The sequence below is a fragment of the Tenrec ecaudatus genome, chromosome 13 (assembly GCF_050624435.1).
Source record: "Tenrec ecaudatus isolate mTenEca1 chromosome 13, mTenEca1.hap1, whole genome shotgun sequence".
Classification (NCBI taxonomy): Eukaryota; Metazoa; Chordata; class Mammalia; order Afrosoricida; family Tenrecidae; genus Tenrec; species Tenrec ecaudatus.
In genome coordinates, this window is record NC_134542.1 from 76,338,465 (window position 1) to 76,362,149 (window position 23,685).

Genomic DNA, 23,685 nt, shown 5'->3' on the forward strand with positions numbered 1-23,685 from the left:
CCAAGAGCTCCTATGGTAGGAAGCATAGGAGATATTAACTTCAGGAGTATCCTTTTTAAAAATTTGCTTTTTTTATTTTTGTAAAAATATAAACACCACAATCTTTTCCTATTTACCATTTTTCATGTGTACAATTTAGTGACATCAGTTACATCAATCATATTGTGCAAAAGCACCAGTAGCTGTTGCTAAGTTTTTAAGTTTATAGGAACAGGAACCAAGAAGAACAAAGCCGACTCTGTGCTAGATTCAACTCACGACACTAACGAGGTTGGAGCATCTCTCAGTTCTTGGTGGAGCTGTGTGTGACTGGCTGAGGCTGTGCGGCAGTAAGGGACGGTGGCCTCAGGACATTGTTGCAGCACTACACCATCAGTTGTTGGGCCCACCCAGAACACTTGTGTTCTGCAAGGATATGTAATAACAAATTTCTGAGTCCATTTAATAAAAGAAAATGGAAACTGAACAGCCAGCAGAAACCTTCCCCAACGCTGAAACCAAGGGTGAATTTGGTAAGCGCTGCAGAGGATATGGAAAAGATGCAAGTACTTAAAAGCTCTCAGAACACTGAGGGGATGGCTGGGTTGTGGGTGCTGCTTCTGAGCAAGAAGGCTGGGGCCGCGACTGGGGAGGAGGCAAGAGTAGCACAGCTCCTCCTCCAGACCCGAGCTGAGGATCGGTGCTGAGAGTCAAACAATGGGAGACACTCTGAAGAAAACCCTGTTTACTTTAGGAGAGGACCAGCATTGTAAGTGAAGCCACTTTGACTGGGAGTTCAGAGTGCTGATTCATCAGAGTCTGGCCGGGGGAATTATTGGGGTCAGAGGTGTTAAAATCGAAGAATTTTGTGAGAACACTCAAGCGTTTCCAGGAATGCTGTCCTCATTCTACTGGCAGAGTCATTCTTATTGGAGGAAAACTTGATAAGGTTGGAGAGTTCATAAAGATCATCCTTGATCTTCTCTCTGAGTCACCCATTAAAGCACTTGCACAACCTAAGGATCCCAATGTTGACGATGAAACCTTGGATTAAAGTGTTTCTCCAATGATGCTCAGGGGCGCTGTGGAGGGCCTGTGGGCTTCCCCATGAGGGAAAGAAGTAGTTTTGTCAGAATGCCTTCTTGTTGTCCAACTACAAGGGGTTATGATGATATGAGTCCTTAAAAAGGACCTCCTCTTCCTCCTCCCCTCCCCCTCCCCCTCCTTGAATGGTGGGTAGGGTGGGATCTTCCTTTTTCCACACCAACACCTAGAAGTGGGGATCCAATAATGGCTCATGACAGAAGAGGGAGACCTGGAATCTGTTATGTTGGCATGGTTGGTTTCAGTGTTGATACTACATGGAATTCTGCTACAGATACATGAAGCCAATCAGAGTGGCAGATAGCTTATGAACCGCAGAGTAAGTAGCTCAGGATATGATTATTCCTGTGTAAGAGGTTGTGGATCATACAGTGATCTTGGTGGACTTATTATTATACAAGTAACTATTTCCCAAGGCTTGACTGGATCTATTAAAGGCAAAGGTGGTCAGTGGATTAAACAAATTCATAGTGAGCATGAAGTTTCCATCAAAATTGATGAACATGGAGAGCAAATGCCTGGAGAATGATTGGGGCAGGGAATGTATGGATGTGCTTTATACAATTGATGTATGTATATGTATGGATGGTGATAAGAGTTGTATGGGTCCCTAATAAAATGTAAAAAAAGAAAAGAGGAGAAAAAAATGATTAGGGCAAAGACTGTACAGATGTGCTTTATACAATTGATGTATGTATATGTATAAACTGTGATAAGAATTGTATGAGCCCCTAATAAATTGTTAAAATTAAAAAAAAAGACCAACAAACGAAAAAAAAATTGATGAACATTTAGAAGACCAGATCATTACCATTAAAGGAACATAATGGGTTGGAAAGGGGGAACCGATTACAAGGATCTACATGTGATCTCCTCCCTGGGAGATGGACAACAGAGGAGGGGGTGAAGGGAGACGTCGGATAGGGCAAGATATGACAAAATAATAATCTATAAATTATCAAGGGCTCATGAGGGAGGGGGGAACAGGGAGGGAGGGGAAAAAGAGGACTTGATGCAAAGGGCTTAAGTGGAGAGCAAATACTTTGAAAATGATCAGGGCAAAGAATGTATAGATGTGCTTTATACAGTTGATGTATGTATGGATTGTGATAAGAGTTGTATGAGCCCCTAACAAAATGTAAAAAAAAAAAAAGGAACATAGGACCAGATACAGAATACACAGTATTTGCTGCAGAATAGTGTGAAGCAGCTTGTAGACATTAAAGGATTCTAAAGCAAGTTTTGTTGGTGTTGTTGTTTATAGTGTACAGCAGTATTTTGGAAAGTTTTCCTAAGACTAGTGAAGAACCGAAGGAATCCTGTATCTTTTTTTTTCTTTTTGTATCTGCTTATGTTGAAAAAGCCAACCTTTCTGTGCTCCATATGTGTTGTTCATTTGAGGTATAGTGAAATCTTTGCTATCCACCCAGATGTAATGTTGTAGTTTCTTACAAACCAGGGTGGGAGGGAAGGTGTGCAAAACCTAACGATGGCATTTCAAAAGAGCAGTAGAGTGAGTGAATTTTATTTTTTGTTCATTGTTAATGATTTAGTACAAATCCCCCCTATAATGATTATGAACACCTTGCTTTTGTGGTCATTCTAGCCTTAGGGGGTAGGAACAGGGAGAGAAAGTAACAATAACAGTAACTCGCATGTCCCTGGCATTCAGTTCAGAGCACCATGCATCATGTGATGCTGTTTGGTATGGAGCATTTTATGATTTTTAAAATAATAGCCAACCTATTTGATGTGGTCATTTTTTTAAAGAATCATTTTTCCAATGCCTCAATACCTCAAATTGCTCCCAAACTGAACACTATATTTGATTTTTCAGCTCCTCTCTTGGATGTAAGTGCATCTCTTTTTGGACATGGGCAAAATATCTTGGCAGATTGACTGCTGGTGACTTGATGGCTCAAACATCCATTGTTTGGGAAGAAATTCCAACACACATATCCAAGCTTATAAGAAGCCTGGATGTTGTTTGTTTGTTTATTCTTGCAGATAGTTGGCCCTACTAAGCAACAATTTTCTATGTTAGTAGTGATAAAGAACCCAGACATGGAAGCAGTACTAAAAGTTGTGTAGTGATGTGAGAGTAATATACATGAGCCTAATTTGGAAGCAGGTTTTCTGAATCAGAATAATCCTGGTCTGTGGAAGTAACTGGTGGCAGAATAAATTCTGATTATTTTTATTGGATAATTCCTCATTTAGAGTCTTATACTGTCAACCTGGTAGTGTCTTTTAGTTGAACTTTGTTTTATATATTGTTGCTTTTCCATTGTGTGCAAATGTACCATTTGTCTGTTGTCTGTTGAATTATGTAGGAAATGTTTGTGAACAATTTTTTAAAAAGACAAGAAAAACAGATATTTTCTCTCAACAGATAAATCCAGAAGATGACAAGGGACCACAACATAAATTTCAACTAGAAAGACAGAAGATTTGTCCCCAAATGAAGGAGATTCATTAATTGCCTCATGAATTACAAAAATGAGAATAATATCTCTAAAGGTTCCAATGAGGTTCAGATCGCTCTAATTTTCTCCAGCGGATCAGGGAAATCTGTGACAGAATACTGTGACAAGATGTAAGTAGAAGGTAAAATTCCAGGGAAGACTGTTATTTCATCAAATACAGGGTCTCAAAGTAATTTTGCTTAAATGTTCGAGAAGAAAGAGAATATGTTGAAACTGATTGTGGCAGTAATTGTACAATACTGTGTGACGTTTTGAACGATGGAATGATATGATATCTGTATTAGCCCCCAAAAAATGAGTTTGGAAAAAAATAATTTAATTTTATAGGAATGGAATATTTTCAAGGATAGATTATTTTAGGTACCATGGTTTGGGCTTAATTTTGTGGGGGTACATTGAAGGTCTTTATCAGAGAGATATTGTTTGTTATCAAAACCATATTTGAGAAAAATAACTTGATTGATAGTTGCCAGTCCAATACCTGCAGGTTCGAGGGGAGAGGAAGTAGAGTGAATGCTGGTATCAGTCAGAAAGCTAGTACAGAAGTTAGGGTGTAAGACAATAAGCAGCTGAGTGCGGGCAGTAGTATTGGGAACAGCCAGAGAAGGTCAAGTGCAGCTATTTCAAAGAAAGAGCTGAGAACATGTGGCAACTGTATCTTATTCACATTAGTACATCCAACATTCGACTCCAATAAGAAATATCAAATGAGGTAATTTGGTGAAACTTGAGCTAAGTAGGAACGTGTGACAACTTACCACTTCAAAGGTCACAAAAGTAAAACCGAAAAAGCTTTTATATTGGATGCAATTATTCAAACACAATTTGGGAACAGCATCTCACTTGTATGCTGCCGACCAAAATTTATCCAGTCTCCTCAATTAGGCCTTTTCCTCTGTGGAACGGATCCAAGCCAGCAGTGTTCCTTGGCCCCTAATGTCCTTTCCCAATCCTCTCTGACAGAGCGAGAACCTTCTGTCTAAGCTCAAGATAGAAAATAACCTTACATTCTTAAGCAATGCGGGCTCATTATCATTTAAAAGGATTTTTAAAAACACAGAGGTTATGAATTTGACCATATAAAAGGTCCATTTAGCTCATCGGTGCTTAAGGTGATGGCGTACAATGAGGTCAGATTTGAAGGTGGCAAAAATAACAACAAAAAGAAAACTGTCGAAAATGCTTAAAGCCCTGTAAAAAGCTAAGGCAAAAACCTGTTTTACCTTTAGATTTTGAATACTAGTCAATTATATATTTTGTCCACGTAATAGTTAATCAATCCAATATTTTATTCTTTTTTTTCCTTTTCCAGGGAGAGAGCAACGCAGTCCCCCACTACCACAAATTATGCAGTGAAGTATCCCCACATTTGGGGAGATCGCAGGGGTCGGCACACCCGCAGTGCAATGGGTGAGCCTCGCCTGGGAAAACCACCTTCCTGATCATGGTGTCTCCCCTGCCAGGTAAGTATCAATCCAATTTTTATTACCTAAAATGAACCATGTGGAAATCTATCCTAAATATCTCCTGATCATCTCTGGTTGCATGATGCAGGTAGAACATTTCATTTTGAAGTTTTATGAAGCATCCTTTGAAAATTCCAGGTGTTCACGGTAACATACTTAGCTCTCATATGGTTGCCAGTTATCCTGTCTGCAATATTCTTCTGTGCAGAACATTCTAAGATTATACAGAGAATCTTGAGATGATGAGACTTCACAGAATCATGAAATCTTAAATTTGGAAAACCCTTTAGCAATTATCTAGCCAGCCTCCCACTCAGGATAGAAATATCTTCGCTGACAAGGCTATCCCTGACAGATTATCACCCAGACTGTGTTTAAAGGCTTTGCAAGTATTCTGCTCTGTAAATTCTACTACACAAAAAGATCTTTCTTCTATATACTTATCCAAGGCATTTGTGAAATTGTTGAACACACTAAAACCAAATGCTAAGTCTGCAACACGGGAGACCTATTAAAATGATCAGTTCTTGCCTGTCTGGTTGTTTTTTGTTGTTGTTGTTGCTATTGCTTTGTACTTGACCTTATTCCACAGTCTTTCCCACAATGACATGACAGATTATAAGACTTAAGGTACAAGCTAATTGTGAGGCAAATGAATTTCCAAAGCAAAAAGTCCAGGCATTCAGTCTAGGGTATATCCTCCCAGTGGTTCTCAACCTTCTTCATGCCGTGACCCTTCAATAGAGTTCCTCATGTTGTGGTGACCCCGCCCGCCAACCATAACATTATTTTCCTTGCCACTTCACACATATAACTCTTGTACTGTTATGAATCGGGTTTGTGACACACAGGTTGAGAATCGGACATATACAATTAAAAGGGCATGACTTGTTTTTTTGTGAATCCATAATAGTTTCTTGTAATCACCATTTATTTTCCAAGTAACTATCAATGATCACTTATTTTAGAATTCTTCCAAGGCTAAAGGTTTCTTTTTCCAGATTATGTTTGATATACCATGATATATTGATAGATCAGCACAATGTGATTTTGTTTTGCTTTGGTTGTTTGGGACGTGGGCATTGTATACCAGGCAGAGGAATGCAAGTGACAAACTAGGTAGCTACCAGGTTGCTAACTGAAAGCTGGCCAATTGGCATTCACCAGCCTCTCCACAGAACAATGTGCCAGCTCTGTGAAGATCAGTACCTTGGAAACCGTTCTCTGCCCTGTAGGGCTGCTATGAGGAAGACCCAACTCTAAGGCAACGAGTTCACACGGGTCTCTGATGAGGTCATATACGTCTGTGGGTGGCAAAAATGTTTAAAAGAATAGCCAATAGGTTGGTGGTCAGAATCCACCCAAAGACCCCTCAGTAGAAAGCTCTGGCATACGACATCCCGAAGGCCCCAGTCACTGAAAACTAGATGGAGCACAATTTTACTCTGAAACTCTTGGAGCTTCATGAATCAGAATAAACTCTGAAACAAATAGTTTTATATATAATATATATGTGTGTATATATATACACATATATATACATTTAATCATGTTATTGGGAACTCTTAGAGATATCATAACATTCTTCAGTTTGATCCCATCAAGGAGTATTGTACAATTGTGACCCAAACTGGTCTCACTTTGCCCCCTCCCTCCCCCACCATATCCCTTAGTGAGCAGATATGACTGATGACTGTATAACCCCACTCCATGAATAACAGAATTGTATGTGAATGGCTTGATTGGATTGTGTAAGATATACGGACGGGCGGTTTAAATGCACCAGGTACTGGTTTTGTTCCTGTGAGGTGATGGTAAGTTGCTCTCCCTTCTGAGAGCATAACATCTAATGGAGTTAGATTGAAGAGAAAATAGAATGATTTAAGCCATGATGGTGCAGTTTTACCAAGCTCCTATTAATCAGGGCAGTGGTTCAAATCCATCTGCTGACTACGGCATGTTGCTTCCATCAAGATTTCAGCTTTTGAAACTCTGAGGCAGTTCTATTCTGTGCTTATAAATCAGAATTCTTATAAATCAGAATCAATTGGCTCTGAGTCAAAATTGACTCAACATCAGTGGAATTCATGTTGTTTTTGTAATAAGGAATGAGAAACGGAAAATAGAGGAATATTTGTCTGCACATATGAGGAGCACTTGATGAGCTTACGTTCGGTTTTCCAGAGGATTTTAGATATCACCTAAGCCATGGTCAATAAGTGAAGGTTAAGAACAAGGTGGAGTAATATTATAGAGGAATTAGTAGACTATAGCAAAGTTGGAGGATGGAGTGGACCTGCTTTCCTCGAGCTCAGTGGGATCTAATTTCCAAGGTCCAAATTTTTACCAGCAAATAAAGTGTGCATTGCTAGACCTAAGCATCATTTGACCAATTGTCTATCTATGTTTGAATGAACCATCTTGATCTTAAACTAAGTTTGTGTAAACAAAAAATTAGAAGAAACTCACTGACATGGAGTCAATTCTGACTTGTGGCAACACTTTAGGACAGAATCCTAATGACCCTTGGGGTTTCTGAGAATTTAAATGTCTATAAGAGTAGACAGCCCCATCTTTCCCCCACAGAGTGGCTGTTGGTTTGGAACCGCTGAACTCATGATTAACAGCTCAGTTCATAAACCATATTGCCACCAGAACTCCTACCCTGTCTTTTCTGTGCAATGATTTGCTTTCCAATTCACTTCCCAGTTTAATCCATTGAATGTCCACCTGAAATCCTGATTCCTATGTGTCCCTGCCAGTGGCGTTCATTGCCATTTTGTTCCCCTGATTGTAAGAACTATGATGTTTGCTCCACCATTTCCCTAGCCGTGATACTAGTACCATATGCAATAACTTGGAGCAGACCTGGAAAATAGCTCCGTTTTTCCTTAGAAACTCACTACTCCACAGAGGATCAGGAGTTCCCAGGTGGTACAAACTGTTAAACCCTTGACTGCTAACTAGAGGGTTGGCCATTTGAATCCATTGAAAGGCCTGGGAATCTGCTTCTGGAACGTCACAGCTTGGAAACCCTAAGGAGGAGGTCTACTTCGCAACATGAGGTCATTGTGAGTTGGAATCAGTTCAATGGCAATGGGCTTGGGCAGAAAGACAAAGAGGTCTCCTTAAAGGGTCTCTCATTTGGAATCTTCTAAGAAGACAATTGGACTAATACAAAAATTAGAGGCAATTTTAAAAGCTCTTAAATGGCATTCACTTTAATAGAAAATTCTATGATTTTATAAACTTTAGGGCAAACATAATATTTTGCTCCTTGGTTTTCCAGACTATTGTGAGCTTCTACGGTTCTAATCCCTAGAATGTGCCTGGGATATGCAGCCTCAAAGGTTTCCACTGCCAGAAAACCTACATCCATGTGAGCCTAATTGTCCTTTGCAAGCCTGCAGAGCTTGAGAGTCAGAGGTTACTACAGATGACGAACAACAGCAAAATTTTTCTGGACATGCAGTCAAACATTTATATGTCCACAGGAGAAGAAAAAATTTTCACAACTCGAAACAACAACTTACTTAAACTTTCTGTTTCTTTCTTTCATTCTTCTGATAAGTATTGAAAAGTGACTGCTATGAACAAGGAAATTGGTAGAGTGCAAAAATGACTCACACAAGAATATATGTGAATGGAATCATAAAGGTTTTTTCCTGTAGAGAAGATCATATATTCATAAGAAATCTTATGATTAATACATACAAATTGACGCATAATACCAATTTAAAAATTTCAATGCTAAAAACGATTAAAAATCAATACATAAAAATACATAAAGGCCTTAGAAGTCCCAGAAAAAAATATACAATACTTGGTACAAATGATGTGGATTATAAATATCCGGGGTGGTGCTGTGGGTTGAGCTGCAAAACCAAGGTTGGTGGCTTAAACGCCCAGACGTGCTACCAGAGAAAGAGGACCTGTCTGTTACCATAAAGATTTACACTCTCAGAAGCTGTATATTGAGTCACTAGAGTAATAATTGATTCAATGGCTGTAGGTTTCTTTTTTTCTTTTGAAAATGGGGGTTATACTTGGTAGCCTCAAATTTTCATATACCTAATGAATATCAATCTTGAAACAATTCTGAGATGAAGGCTAATGAAGAGTTAGGAGGGCAGAAGAACATATGTCAGAATATCTGGTCAGGAGACATGTAATTTGTATTTTCTCTAACCACCTAGAAATTGGGTAGGCCTTATTCTTCCCACACACAAGTGCAGGTTTTGGGTACTTCAAGCTAAATAAGCAAAGACCATACTTAGACACACTTATGTTCCCCATCTGAGATAAGTATCTAATCATTAGTTGAAGGATCATTGCAGTGATTAGGAAGGTTTTGAATTTATTGATTATCATTCATTTCATGAGCCCCGTACTGAAAAAAAAAATACATTTAATGAGAAAAATAAGGTAATGCTTATTTTCATAGTAAAATTTTTAAATGTTGGAAAATTATCTATAAGATGATTTACACTGTGGTTTGAGTAAGGAAAGTGAACTTAATTTCTAATGAAAATTGCATACTGTTGTTAATGAGTAAGAAGAAGAAATAATTAGAACGCAATGGCTAAAAGTTTTCTATTTTATAAATAGAAATATATTTATTCTTACTATCTCCATGGCAATAAGTGCCATGGATTTAATAATAAGAAGAAACATGTACCTTCCAAGTGTAAGACCATGGTAAAACTGATCTATTAATCCACTCTGACTAAAACAGAGAATACAACACTCATGACATGTTTGATTTGGGTAAGAGGAGAGCTATCCAAAGGAAACAATAGTGTAGTAGAAGCAGAAAAAATTGGAGCTATAAATACATTTGTTTGGTAGAGAAGATCAGCTATGGATATAAATAGTTATGGTTGGTAAAAATATATAATAAGGACCTTAAGAGTTTCAGGGGAAAAATTACCTACAAAATTAAGTAGGGATTCTGGGAATTACAAGGAGTTCTGGTGGCTCTGTGGGCTAGGATATGGACAGCTGCCAGCAAGGTTGGTGGTTCAAGCCCACAAGGAGGGCAAGAGGACAAAGCTGTTAAAGGTCTCTACAGTATTTTCAGAAGTCTGTGTTCCAAAAGGGTATTTTTCATATTGTAAGCATAACTGTATTGGGTTTCGCTACATGCTGTGGCTATGTATGAGAGTGAAGAGAATTCCCGTGAGATTTTTAATAATCATTCACCTGTATGCATAAAAACAAAGAAATTCCATAATTTAGAATAAAAAATTATCAACGCGCCCTTTTGTGAGCATCTCTTTGTCTTCTTCTCCACTCCTTTCTTTCCTTTACTAGTTCCCGAGTTCAACAGAGCTATTCGGATCCAGCAGCTCCTGCAGTCTATCCTTTCCCTTTCCCTCAGGCTTCCTACAGATCAAATATACCTGTGTAAGTGACACTAAATATATATTTTGTAACCTTCTCACTTGTAGTGTTTATGTAAACACTTGATTTATAATAAACCACACCAAATCCTGATGTTGCTGTTCTTTAAGTGCCATTGAGTCAGCTCAACTTGTGCTGACTCTCTGTACAACAGAACCAAATATTGCCCAACTCTGCCCCATCGTCACAATTGTTCTTGTGTTTTAGCCCATTGTTGCGGCCACTGGCTCAATCCATCTTATTGAGGCTTCTCCTCTTTTTCACTGTCCCTTTATCAAGCATGATGTCCTTCTCCAAATGTGTAGATGCATTTAAATACAGTAGGTATAGATGAAAATCCCATTTGGAAGTATGTAAGTACCTTTTCCTCCCTAAGCCATTCTCATTTACAATAATTGTTAAGAAGACTGTCCCCTTTGTTTTGTTTCTGACTGATACACATTTCTCTAAGCCTTTCTAGTTGCATAAAGCAAGGATTATTTTCACCATATAAATTATGCCAAAAAATAAGAAAGAAAACTTGGAGTCATAAAAATAAACACATACACACATGCAAGAAATAAAATAAGATAACAAATAAGGTTTAAAAATATGACTGATTTTGAGTGAAAATATTATAAAGTACAATAAATAGTATATTATTAGAAAATATAATGAAACTATTCCATTAAAATAACAAATAATAGAATTTATGCCAGAATAAACATAAATATATTCCAGATTAATAGTGAAATAAAACACATAAGTAAATAAAATAAATTTTACTAAGACACATAAACTAACACATGGATAAATTGAGGTTATGGAATTAATATTATTAATATGTTACTAACTTATATCGAACCCTCAGATATTCATATGTTGTTGTTACTTTCCAAGGAACAAATCCTTCCATTGATTTTTTTTTACCAGTTTTATGGACATATATTTTGCCTATCATACAACTCAGTAGTTCAAGCGTAGTACAGTGGAGAGCTGTACAAGCATCTCCACAATCACTTTTAGAACATTTGCTTCCTTCTTGTACTCATGGTTGTCAGTGACTCACCTTCCCCCAACCTCCTCCATCTTACCCCCAGGAAGTCATCAATGCAGTCACGGCCTCAGTAGCTCTGCCCATCCTGGATTTCATGTACAGGAAAACATAGAAACCCAAATACAGACAAACAACAAGGAAAACGAGTGTAGTCTGCATGGTCCGAAGGCTATTCACAGCCTTGGTCTGTGATCAGAGGGGAGGCAAGGGAGGCGTACTCCAAGTGTGGACCCTGAGAATGGAATGCTGACACCCACTCTCCTCCACAGACCCTTGCAAATGGAGCTTCATAATTTACACTCTGACACCATTCCTTCCTTCAGGTTTGGATTGTGTCATTTGCAATTCTTGGGAAATGCAAACTGGTGTGCTTCTTCCCTCTAGGCCAAGTTGAGGCCCCACTGAGATAGATGGCTGCTTGTCTGAAGAAAAGTCTTTACGACCCTACACACTATTGTCTCGAAAAGCTTCACATTTTGCCGTCGCACCCACATCTTCTGTGATCTCTTAATGAGGTGGCATGAAGCAGGGCAATGTCATAAGAAGTAATTTTTCTCAGATAGGGTAAAGATTAAGTGTGAGCTCTAACTGCATTCATATATCCATTGACTTTTTAAAAAATATACTCTTACTTGCACTTTATATTTAAATATAAATTATATCATATTAAAGCAAAACATAAACAAACCGTGCGGTATTTCTTTGTTTCATTCACACAACTGCCTCTGACCTCTGTGCCGGTTCTGCATGAGCACAGGAAGGGTTCTGGAATTCCAGTTCTTCTCAAGATTATCTAAATTTTGTTATGATCCACACAGTCAAAAGCTAAAGAAAGAAAGCCAGTGAGCAAATATGAGAAGAATGTAACTTGCATATTATAAAACATGCTCTAAAAATAGCACCTTTTGTCTCTTCATCTTTATTATTAGATGGGTCATTCTTTGTCACAGCGAACTTACTTTTAGAACTTTAGGAAATAATTAGATAAAAGCCAAAACCCATATACTTACCAACGTATTCCCTGTAATGCAATGAATCACAGTTTAGGTCATTAGTGAACATTTTGAACATTTTCATGAAGGTTTATGAAGAACTGGATAAACTACTTATAATATTACTTTAAAATTCAGTACGCTCTAAACTCATTTATTGATCTACTGATAAATGAAAAGCAGAAGACAGCCATATGACATGACCACTAATGGGATGGAGAACCCGCTGCCACTGAGTGGATTGCAATTCCTGGCAGCCTTGAGAAGTCCGCAGAGATCTGTCCTTCAGAGAGTACTTCATAGCTGATTTGGCGTGGGGAAAGTCCATCACCAGGCACTTTTTCTAAGGGACTTCTAGGTGAACTTGAACTGCCAACTTCTTTGTTAGCAGCAGAAGGCATTAGCTGAGCCTCTGGGTCGTACAGCTACTTCATACACTGGGTTGCTAATAGAACATGTAGAATTTTGAGTAGATGCAGAAGCACATTAGAAGAAACCCATGATAATTTACTTCAAAACTGTCAGCCACTGACAAGAACATGGAGCCCATGGGTCACCATAAGTTGGAGCAGATTTGACTGCTCCCAGCGTTGGAAGTGGAATGAGGAGGACAGTATAGTGAAGTTGCTCTCAATGTCCCTTAGGCCTCTCCTGGGCTGTATGACCACGAATGATCACTCAACTCTCTAAATCTCTATTTTCTCACCCATAAAGTGGGGTCAAGATGTCTTTCACCCAGGATTGTTGTGAAACTGTGATACATATATAAATCACATAGTTTGTACATGGCATGTGCTGGGTAAGGTTAGTTATTAGGAAAATCATAATTTGTGTGTTTGGCCATGTTGACTAGAGAAACAAGTCCAGTGACACTCAGATATGTGCAAGAGAGAGCTTTATAAAGTAATTACATATCAAGCAGACATCCCATTCCAGTCCATATCAAGTCCATAAGTCTGATACAAGTCCATATATCCCTCTTCAGTCTCATGCAGTCACAAGCAATGTGCAGAAGGAAGGAATATCACAGGCCAGTCGGTGCAAAGTCTTGCAGATCCAATGGCGGTGGATGTATGTCCAGTGCTCTGATATCCATCAGCAAGGCTGGCCAACAGTAGGCTGGAGGCAGAGAAAGAGTGGGAGGTTCCTAGGACCTTCTTTATGAGGAGGTCGTGCCCACAAGTAGGCACCATCAGGCTGTGACCCGATTGACAGGCTAGGTTCCACACTTACACTTCAAGTTGACATGAAATTATCTAACTACCACAATATGCACATATAAGTCAAACATATATGTGTATATGTGTCTGAATGTGGTCTCACATCTTTCTTCTTTTCTATTCAAATATGACTTTTGGAAATTGCAGAATGTTAATATTTTTCTACATAAATAGCACTCATAGGAAAGCCGCTGTATTTCAGAGCAAAATTTTTTCTTTGATACGTAAGTGGAAACATCTTAATACATGATAGTCTAAGGGAAAGTGAAATTCTTAAATATTTAATTTTCCTTTCAGCTTCCAAACCACCACCTATCAATACACACACAACACACATGTTCAAGTGTGTGCATAAGTACGCACACAAGATGTTAAGAAAATAGTATTTGATCTGATATGTGCATTAAATATGTGCTGCTTCATAAATACTTTCCTCAAATTATCAAGTATATCCTTACAATTACATTTCTGCCTAACACTTTAAATGCACGATCTGTTTGGGAGCTGCAAACATACAGAAGGACATAACTCAAGACTTGATGCGTCAAGGGCACGGGGCGCCGCTGCTGCTTCTCTTCTTTCTTTGTGTTCTTGGCAGAGCTGCTTGCCTAATATAGCAGACTAGGACTGTTGGGTTGTTTAGACACAAACCTCATTTCAGTGTCTTACAAGCTACACTGAGACGAAATCACACATAGCAGTGACACGAGTTAATTACACCATTCTCCAAGAGTGTCAGAACACAGCGTAATGTGGGAGGAAGGCTACTTGAAGGAGAACGCTATTTAAACTCTTAAAGACAGTGAAAAGTAGACTGAGTACTCCTGTGTGCTCAGAGAAGGTATCATTGTTTCTATAAACTCAACTCTGCTAAAGGCTTTCTCCAGAGTGGTTTATTTGAATCCAGAAGTGAGGCAATGCAGCTTCATACACTATAGCTCCTTGGCATTTGCTTCATATGCAGAAAGCTCTATAGTGTGTGTGTGTGTGTGTGTGTGTGTGTGTGTGTGTGTGTGTGTGGTGTGTGTGTGTGTGTGATGGATTTTTAGTTGCTGTAAAATATTTTCAGTTATGTATCTGACTCATAAAATATCTTAAACTTGACTTTATAACCACAATATCCAGGATGAATAAGCCCAACCTGATTATAATAATTATTCTCTTGAATATACTACTCTATTTTAAGTGTGGAATTGGAATTCGTTTAGGTTTGCGTTCTTATAGGTAAGAAGTCACAATAGACCAGATTCATGCCAGGATTCATAGAATTACCAAGACTATACTGTGCCTCTCTAAGGCTCTTGAGAACCCCAGAATATAAGATAATGATCTGAGGAAATGAACAGAGTGCCCATGAAAAATCAGAGAAGATACATCAAAATGTATATTTTATTTTGTACTCCTTGTCTCATGGTGAGCGGTGAGAACCAAAAGACGGCTTACATTTTGATGAAATTTCTGAAGGAAGTGCATATTGTGTGGAAAAAGTGCACTCCAATTAGTAGCCTCCAGGGACCCACAGAGATAAAATATCTTACTTGGAAAGTAAAGAAATGGCATGGGAGTTACATCTGACCACCTTTGACTTCAGAAGGGAGAAGGAGAATGCAAATCTCTGCCAGCCCAAGCCTGATTGCCACAAAGTGGAGTCAGACATCCACCATCCAGATTCCTTTACCATACTCTAACACCAACCACTCTTTCCATGGCAATGGCTACCCAGCACTCTCAAATAATCCTCAGAAATATGGGGGATATTATTACAAAAATTAACAGGTTCAGGATCAGAAAATATTAGATACAATATTTTGTCCAAGGCAGCTCATCTGCTCAGCCAGCAGCCGTTGTCTCTCTAGGATACTCAGGTTCTCAGTCATATGATCCTGATGGTCTAGGAAACCTATTACTCTGCCTCATGGTCTCAATGCTGCTCCTCTCCTCTGTGTCTCATTGTTCTGGTGCTATAGTCTCTGATGCGTTTGCTGCCTCAGCCACTTCAGACAGGGATTTCACAAGGCGATGGGTTTTCTTTCTTGATCGTCATAAGATTGTCACTCTCTCTGACTCTGAGATGGTCCACTAAAAACCCAGTAGAATGACAAAACTGATAATCCACACACTCTATTGTCATGGTCCTTCCTATATCCATTTGGTGGAAATTACAAAGGCATGGAGAGAAAATTCATACCAGGTAATTTCACTTCATCACAGAAAGATAAAATATCAGAATGGCATTATTTTACCAACTAAGTTTTGAAAAAGTTGGCTGCCCTATTGTGTATGAGATATTTCTCACTATAATTATTGGGTCTATTCATTCTAATGTAGAACCTGTGTAGAGACCAAGAGGCAGTTTCCCGAATAGCACAAAAGACTGCTACGTGGTTGAAGATCAGGAGAGATGTGCATCAAATTGTACCCGTTCACCATATTTGTTCAATCTACATACTGAGCAAGGAATCAGAGAAGTTAAACTCTATGAAGAACACAGCATCAGGGTTAAAGGGTGGGTTATTAACAGCCTGTGATATGCAGATGGCATGACCTTGCTCACTACAAGAAAGGAGACCTCGAAGCACTTGCTGTTGAAAATCAAAGACCGCAGCCTTCAGTGTAGATACAACTCAAAGCAAAGAAGACCAAACCCCTCACAAGCGCACCAATGGACAACATCATGATAAATAGAAAACTGAAATTGTCAAGAGTTTCATTTTGTTTGGGTCCACAATCAAGACATGAAATTATTATATTGTATCAGGCAAACTGTCCTCCATAAGGCTCTGTAAACTGTTAAAGAACAAAGTTATCTTTTGGGAGCTAAGTTGTGCCTAACCCAAGTCATGATATCTTCAATTGCTTCATATGCACACAAAACTGGCCAATGACTCAGGAAGATTGCAGAACTGATAAGTGTATAGTATAGTTTCAGTGAATATTGAAAGCTTTATGGAATGCAAGAAGAAAAAATAAATCTCTCTCAGAAGAAGTAGAGCCATTGTGATCATTGGAACTGAGGAAGGAGTGGCTTTGTCTCATAAACTTTGGACATGTTATCAAGAGAGACCAACCCATGGAAAAAGACATGATATTTGGTAGAATAGAAGATCAGAGAAAAAGAGGAAGGCCCTCAACAAGATGAATTATCACAAAGACTGAAAGAATGGTCTCAAACATGACAATTGTGAGGATCGTGAAGAACTACCTGATGTTTTGTTCTGTTGAACATAGGGTCACTGTGAGTTGAAACCAACTCAGAGACACTTAACAACAACAAAATTCATTCCATCGAAGTTGATGAGTGAGTTTCAATTAGAAAAGTAGATTCCCTGAGTTCTAAATTGAGGTCATATAATAACAGAAGTACAATAATTGGTAACTAGTTATTTATGGGGCATTCACATTTTAAAATGTGAATATAAAAACCTAGACATTTCCCCCTTAAATTTAATCATCAATGTTCTACCTTGAAGACATTCACAATCTAGAATTATTTTCACTGACACATCATTTATATTCTATTTGAAATACCTTGGACATATTTTTGGCAGCAAGTGTATCACTGTGATCATTAAAGTGACTCTTCATGTCTTGACTTGAGAAAAGGATGTCAAGAAATGTGATGAGCAGCAGGTAGTGAGTGGATGAGATCTGAAATTTTAGACGAGTTTGTTCCCACAGTGAATAATTCACATATGGCTACAATGTATATTTTTATATTCTCTAAATAAAAGATCATTTATAAAGCTTTTGTATTGCTTGCAGTAGTATTATATCAGTCCTGGATATGAGTAGTTAATCCATAGATCAAGTAGTCTAACCTGTTAATATGACATTGGAGGAAATTAGGTGAAATAATTTGTACAGTCATATATCCAGTGTCTTAATCAGGAAAGATATCTGGAGATATTCTTCCACTACAAAGGGTCAGGAGGCCATGGTAGGGTGTACAAGTTTTAAGTGGTATTTTATGATATATAAAAACACACATACATTTTGTAAATAGAAGAATGATAGCCTAAAATATTTATATCCTAATCCCTGAAAATGATGCTAAATTATTTCAACATGGTTGTGATTAAGATTAAGAATCTTGAGAAGGAAGTTCACCATAGATTATTCAACCCTGCCTACCTCATAATATGATTCTTCCTTAAAAGTAGAGAAATTTTCTTAGGAGATTGTGATAGTTAGGTTGTCTGTGACAACATGGCTCCTGTAGGAATGTCTGGGCAGAGTTTAGCCTGTAACGGCTTGATTGGAGGGAAACCAAGATAAATGGCTTTCTAAGGCCAGGCTTCTCTCTTTCTCCCTGGCGATCAAACCAGTCCACTGCTGCCGAGGTAGTCCTTTACCTCACCGTGTCCTGTGCTGCCTGTGGGTCAAGCCAATGCGAGGATCCTGTTGCCTTGCAGTGCATCTCAAGAGCCTGAGGATCCGTGCAATTGGCTACACCTCCATTTTTGACCTTCCTGCTGGTGCCCGCCCCACCCTGCCACCTCTGCTACCTGTGACCAAGTCTGCTGCCTGTGGACACCTCTGCTGGATTTGCTTGCGAGCAGAGTCCGCTGTCTGCTTCCTTGACCTTGGATTAACAGCCAGCAAAATTTGAAGGACCTTCATTCAGTATATTAACTGTTCCACACAAAATGAGTTGAACTTAGCTCTCTATACTGCTCTGTGTACTAATTAGCTGTAGTATTCCTTCTCACTATATAAGCCTATCCTTTATATGTACCAGGGGTACCCAAAAAAGCCCATATTTCTTTGAAAGCTATGCTTTTAATTACTTTTTACAAAATAACTTCATCATCTTCAAAGCACTCTCAATTACACTTCATGCATTTGTCAAATTTGCAACTCCATTCTTGGAAACATTTTTCAAGTTCATTTGTTTGGTGGCTGACAGCACCTCCCTTGTTTTTGTTTTTCTTTGCCTCTTCTACATAGTCAACTCGCTGTCCTCTCATGTCCCTCTGCATTTTTTAAACAAAAAGAAGTCACGTGGAGCAAGGTCAAGCAAGTAAGGTACAAGCGAGGCATACTATTTTTTTTTTTTTGTCAAAAACTGGCACACTGAGATGGCTGTGTTAGCAGATACGTTGTCGTGGTGGCAAAATTAGTCCCCCTTCTACCACAAATCAAACCATTTTGGGTCACACAATGTTATATAATACTTTCAGATCCTCTAAATAGAAAGCCTGATTAACAGTCTGACCTGGTGGGATGACCTCCAAATGCACTATCCTCCTCACATCACACCCAGGTTTTGAGGGCTACTGATCTTGTTTCTTTAGAGAACACTGCCTAACACAAAGGAAAACAGGATAATAGAACAAGGGTCAGAGAGTTACTGGCTTTAAAGATGGGTAAAGAAATAAGATAAGATATGTGGCGGGAAAATGCAAAGAAATAGATTTTCCCCCTAGTGGCTCCAAGGAGAAATACATCCCTGTAGACATTGACTTTAGCCCCATGGGATCTGTCTCGGATTTCTGACTGAGGTAGTTAGTTGATTGTGCCAATCTGGTTGATAAACACACTTGGGATTAATTGAAGGGCTGAGAGATGGCTAGCCTCGCCTCACCTTGCTTGTCTCTTGCTTTTTGATCATCAGACCAGTGTGTGGCTGCCTTTCTTGTTCTTTGCCTCAATTTGCAAGCTACACTCCTGTGGGATACCTAACCCATGGACTGTGTCGCTGTAATTTGAGGTTCCTTCAAGACCTGATTTGCCACACCTTTGGAATTTACATCTCTTCAGCTGGGGACTGTCGAACCCTGCCATCTGGCTGACTGTTGGTGACCTGCCTTGCTGTTTGCTGCCTGTGGCTGGGTAGCCTGAATTGCTCTGCAGAGGACTACCCAGCGGCCCTCAAGGCTTGAAGGACTGCCAGTGTCTCACAACTGTCTCATGGGAGTGAGTTGCACTGAACCATTTGTACTGCTTATAATTTAATTAACTGTTTATTTCTTGTTATATATATATAGCTGTATACATATTTATAATTATTAGCATTCTGGTTTTGTTTCTCTAGAGAACCCTAACACATTTGGTACTTAGGAGTGCTTCTAGATAAATAAAATCATAAATATGGGCTTCTTAAAATAACTATCCAGCTTGATTAGTACTAATAATTTTACTTCTACAACCCAAAGCATGGATAAGTCTGTGAAATAACAAAGATAATATCCAGAGTAGCACCACTGATAGATGAGGGGCTGGTTAAAGGAGAGACTCCGAGTGATCTTTTGTTTGATAAAGAGTTTTGTAAGGACTACAAGTATAGGGAAGCTGGTTGGCTTCTTACAATGGAATGTGTGATTAAGGAGAGGGATGGTCTCAAAGCCTCAGAAGCACACCTCAGGTGCGACTAACAGATTTTAAAGTTTCCATCTGTGCTACAGAGGAGAGCCTTCCCTCTTCTAGTGATAGAGCTGACATTGCTGAGAACCAGGTCCAGAGTCTCATTACGTGAGTGGCTGAATCACAACATCAGCTGAATTTCAGATCTAGAGCAGTGTCTGATACCAGAGTGAAGGCACTGATGAGAAAAAGTTGGGATCCTGAAACATGGGTCCGGAACATATGGACTGATAATCCAGAGGAGGAGGATATTGAGCCCCTAGAAACAATTGACCCACCCCAGTCAATAAAGCTACCCCTCCCAGCTGAAGGTATTAATTCACTATCAATAAAATAATTCAACCTGAGCAGATTAGCCAAACTGTTCAAGTTGAAATGCCAGGTGGGGCTGCATCAGTAGCATTGCCTGAGGGAGATGCCTCACAAGATATCGCTGAAAGCACTCGGGAAACACCCTCACCACCCATTATTCCTCTAAACCTGGAACTAAAATGAAGTCTCAGAAAGCTCCTAAAGGTGAGCTTGAGATGATTATCCAAGAAGAAGCATGTTATATGCACAAAGATCTGCTCAAGTTTTCAAATATGTACAAGCAGAAGCCTGGGGAATATCCCTGGGAATGGTCACTAAGGGTGTGGGATACTGGTGCACAAAATGTAAAATTAGATTGGTCTGAGTTTCTGGATATGGGACCCCTAAGCACAAATTCTTCTTTCAGTGTCTCTGCAAGAGAGGCTAAGACAGGATCTACTTTATTTAGTTGGTTTGCTGAAGCATGGATTGCCACATGGCCTAGAATGGACCAACTTGAAGTACCTGGTCTGCCTTGGTATACTGTAGAGCAGGGTCCTCAAACTATAGCCCGCGGGCCACATGTGGCCCACTGAGGACATTTATCTGGCCACCAGGTGTTTTTGTCTCATTTTGTTTTATATTTAAAAATAAGATATATGCATTGTGAATAGGAATTTGTTCATAGTTTTTTTTTAAACTATAGTCTGACACTTCAACATGTCTGAGGGACTGTGAACTGGCCCCCTGTTTAAAAAGTTTGAGGACCCCTGCAGAGGAAGGCATCCAAAAGTTTAAGGGAAATTGGTGTGTTGGACTGTATATATCAGAATATTCCAGTACACCCATAAAGGGGGTGTCCTGAGGACATACTCTTTACCACAACCATAAGGAAGTAGTTTGTGAAGTGGGCCCCAGCATCTCCTAAGACTCCTGTAATTGCTATTTTATGTGCACTGCCCTAAGCAAACTCCGACATTTGCCCACAATGGGGCTGATTGTTCCCCGAGATGGTAGAGGGCAGGTGTCAGCACTGAAACAACAGAGACAGGGTTGGCGTGGTTATTATAGACATGGTGGGCGTGGTTATATAATAATCAAAGCAACCTGTCTCGTGTGGAATTATGGCATAGGCTACTTAGCCACGGTGTCTCTAGGAATGAAATAGATGGAAAACTGACTAAATATTTATGTGCTCTATACAGGCAAAAGAATGGTAGATCAGGTGAACAGCAGAATAGACAGGTACAACCACTCCATTAATTCCCAGACCTGAGCCAGTTTACAGACCCATTACCCCTTGAATGAGGAAGGCTGGGTCCCTTTGAAGGAGGACCCTGATACATCACTGAAGGTCTATACTGTTAGTCTATCTTCTAGCCTTCCCCAAAGGGACCTGCGACCTTTCGCAAGAGTGAGTGTTCATTGGGAAAAAGGAAATAATCAAACTTTTGGGGGATTAATGGACACTGGATCAGAACTGACACTTAATTCCAGGAGACTCAAAGTGTTTCAAAGGCCCACCAGTCAGAGTGGGGGCTTATGGAGGTAAAGTTATCAATGGAGTTTTAGCTCACGTATGCCTCACTGTGGGTCCAGTGGGCCCCCAGACTCATCCTGAGGTTATTTTCCAAGTTCCAGAAAGTATCACTGGAATAGACATGCTTAATAACTGGCAGAACCCCCATATCGGATCCCAGAAATGTGGAATAAGGGCTAACATGGTAGGAAAGGCCAAGTGGACACCATTAGAATTGCCATTGCCTAGGAAAATAGTAAACCAAAAGCAGCATCGCATTCCTGGAGGGATTGCAGAGATCAGTGCCACCATCAAAGAATTGAAAGATGCAGGGGTGGCGATTCCTACCACATCCCCATTTAATTCCCTATTTGGCCTGTAAAGAAGACAGAATTGGCCTGTAAAGAAGATCCTGGAGTATGACAGTGAATCATAAACTTAACCAGGTGGTGGCTCCAATTGCAGCTGCCTTTCCAGTTATTTCATTGCTTGAGCAAATTAATACTTCTCCTGGTACTTGGTATGCACCTATGAGCTGGCTAATGCCTTCTTCTCAATACCAGTCTAAAAGGACCACCAGAAGTAGTTTGCCTTCAGCTTGCAGGAAGCAACAATACACTTTCACAACTCTACCCCAGGGGTATATCAACTCTTCTATCCTATGCCATAATTTAATAGGAAGGGACCTCGATCGCCTCTATTCCACAAAATGTCACACAGGTTAATTATATTTATGACATTATGTTTATTGAACCCACTAAGGAGGATGTATCAAAGACCCTAGATTCATTGGTACAACATCTGCATACAAGAGGTTGGGCAATTAACCCAATGAATATTCAGGCAGCCTCCACCTCAGTAAAATTTTTAGGGGTCCAGTGGCATGGGGCATGTTGAGATATTCCTACTAAAGTGAAGAATAAGCTATTGCATTTGCCCCCACCCCAAAGACTAAAATGGAGGCACAACGCCTAGTGGGCCTCTTCGGATTTTGGAGGCAACTTATCCCTCACTTGGGTGTTCTACTTCGACCTGTTTATCAAGTGACATGAAAAGCCTCCAATTTTGAGTGGTGCCCAGAACAAGAAAAGGCTCTTCAACAGGTTCAGGGTGCTTTGCAAGCTGCATATGATACAGCTGACACAATGGTGCTAGAGGTGTCAGTTGTGGATAAAGATGCAGTGTGGAGCTTTGGCAGACCCCTATTTGTGAATCACAGTATAGACCATTAGGATTTGGGGGTAAAGTCCTGCCATCCTCTGCAGACAACTACTCCCCCTTTGAAAAACAGCTGTTGGCCTGTTACTGGGCCTTTGTGGAGACTGAACGCCTCACCATGGGGCACCAAGTCACCATGAGGCATGAACTACCCATCATGACTTGGGTATTGTCTGACCCACAGAATCATAAAGTTGGATGCGTGCAGCAACACTCCATTGTTAAATGGAAGTGGTATGTATGAGATCGGGCCAAATCAGGACCTGAAGGGACAAGTAAGCTGCATGAAGTGGCCCAAATGCCAACAGTCTCCACTCCTGTCACTTTATCTTATTTCTCCCAGTCTGCTCCTATGGTCTCCTGGGAAGTTCCTTACCATACTATAACTGAAGACCAAAAAAGTCATGCTTGGCTTACGACTGGCTCTGCATGATATGCCGGTGCCAATCATAAGTGGACAGCAGCAGCACTATAGCTCCTTTCTGGGATCTCCCTAAAGGACAGTGGGCAGAACTTTGAGCAGTGCACCTGACCGTTCAGTTTGCCTATAAGGAAAAATGGCCAGATGTAAGACTGTATACTCCTTCATGGGCTGTAACTAATGGCCT

At 39.7% G+C, this 23,685-nt stretch overlaps 1 non-coding gene and 1 pseudogene across 1 annotated transcript; one reads left to right on the forward strand and one right to left on the reverse strand.

The window, feature by feature from the left end:
• The first annotated feature begins 454 nt into the window (after positions 1-454).
• LOC142424009 (heterogeneous nuclear ribonucleoprotein K pseudogene) lies at positions 455-2,317 on the forward strand (annotated as a pseudogene).
• A 2,560-nt stretch (positions 2,318-4,877) lies between these two features.
• LOC142425303 (U1 spliceosomal RNA) lies at positions 4,878-5,040 on the reverse strand. The gene has a single exon (XR_012779649.1). It is a non-coding gene; the product is annotated as a U1 spliceosomal RNA (small nuclear RNA).
• Between the last annotated feature and the right edge of the window lie 18,645 nt (positions 5,041-23,685).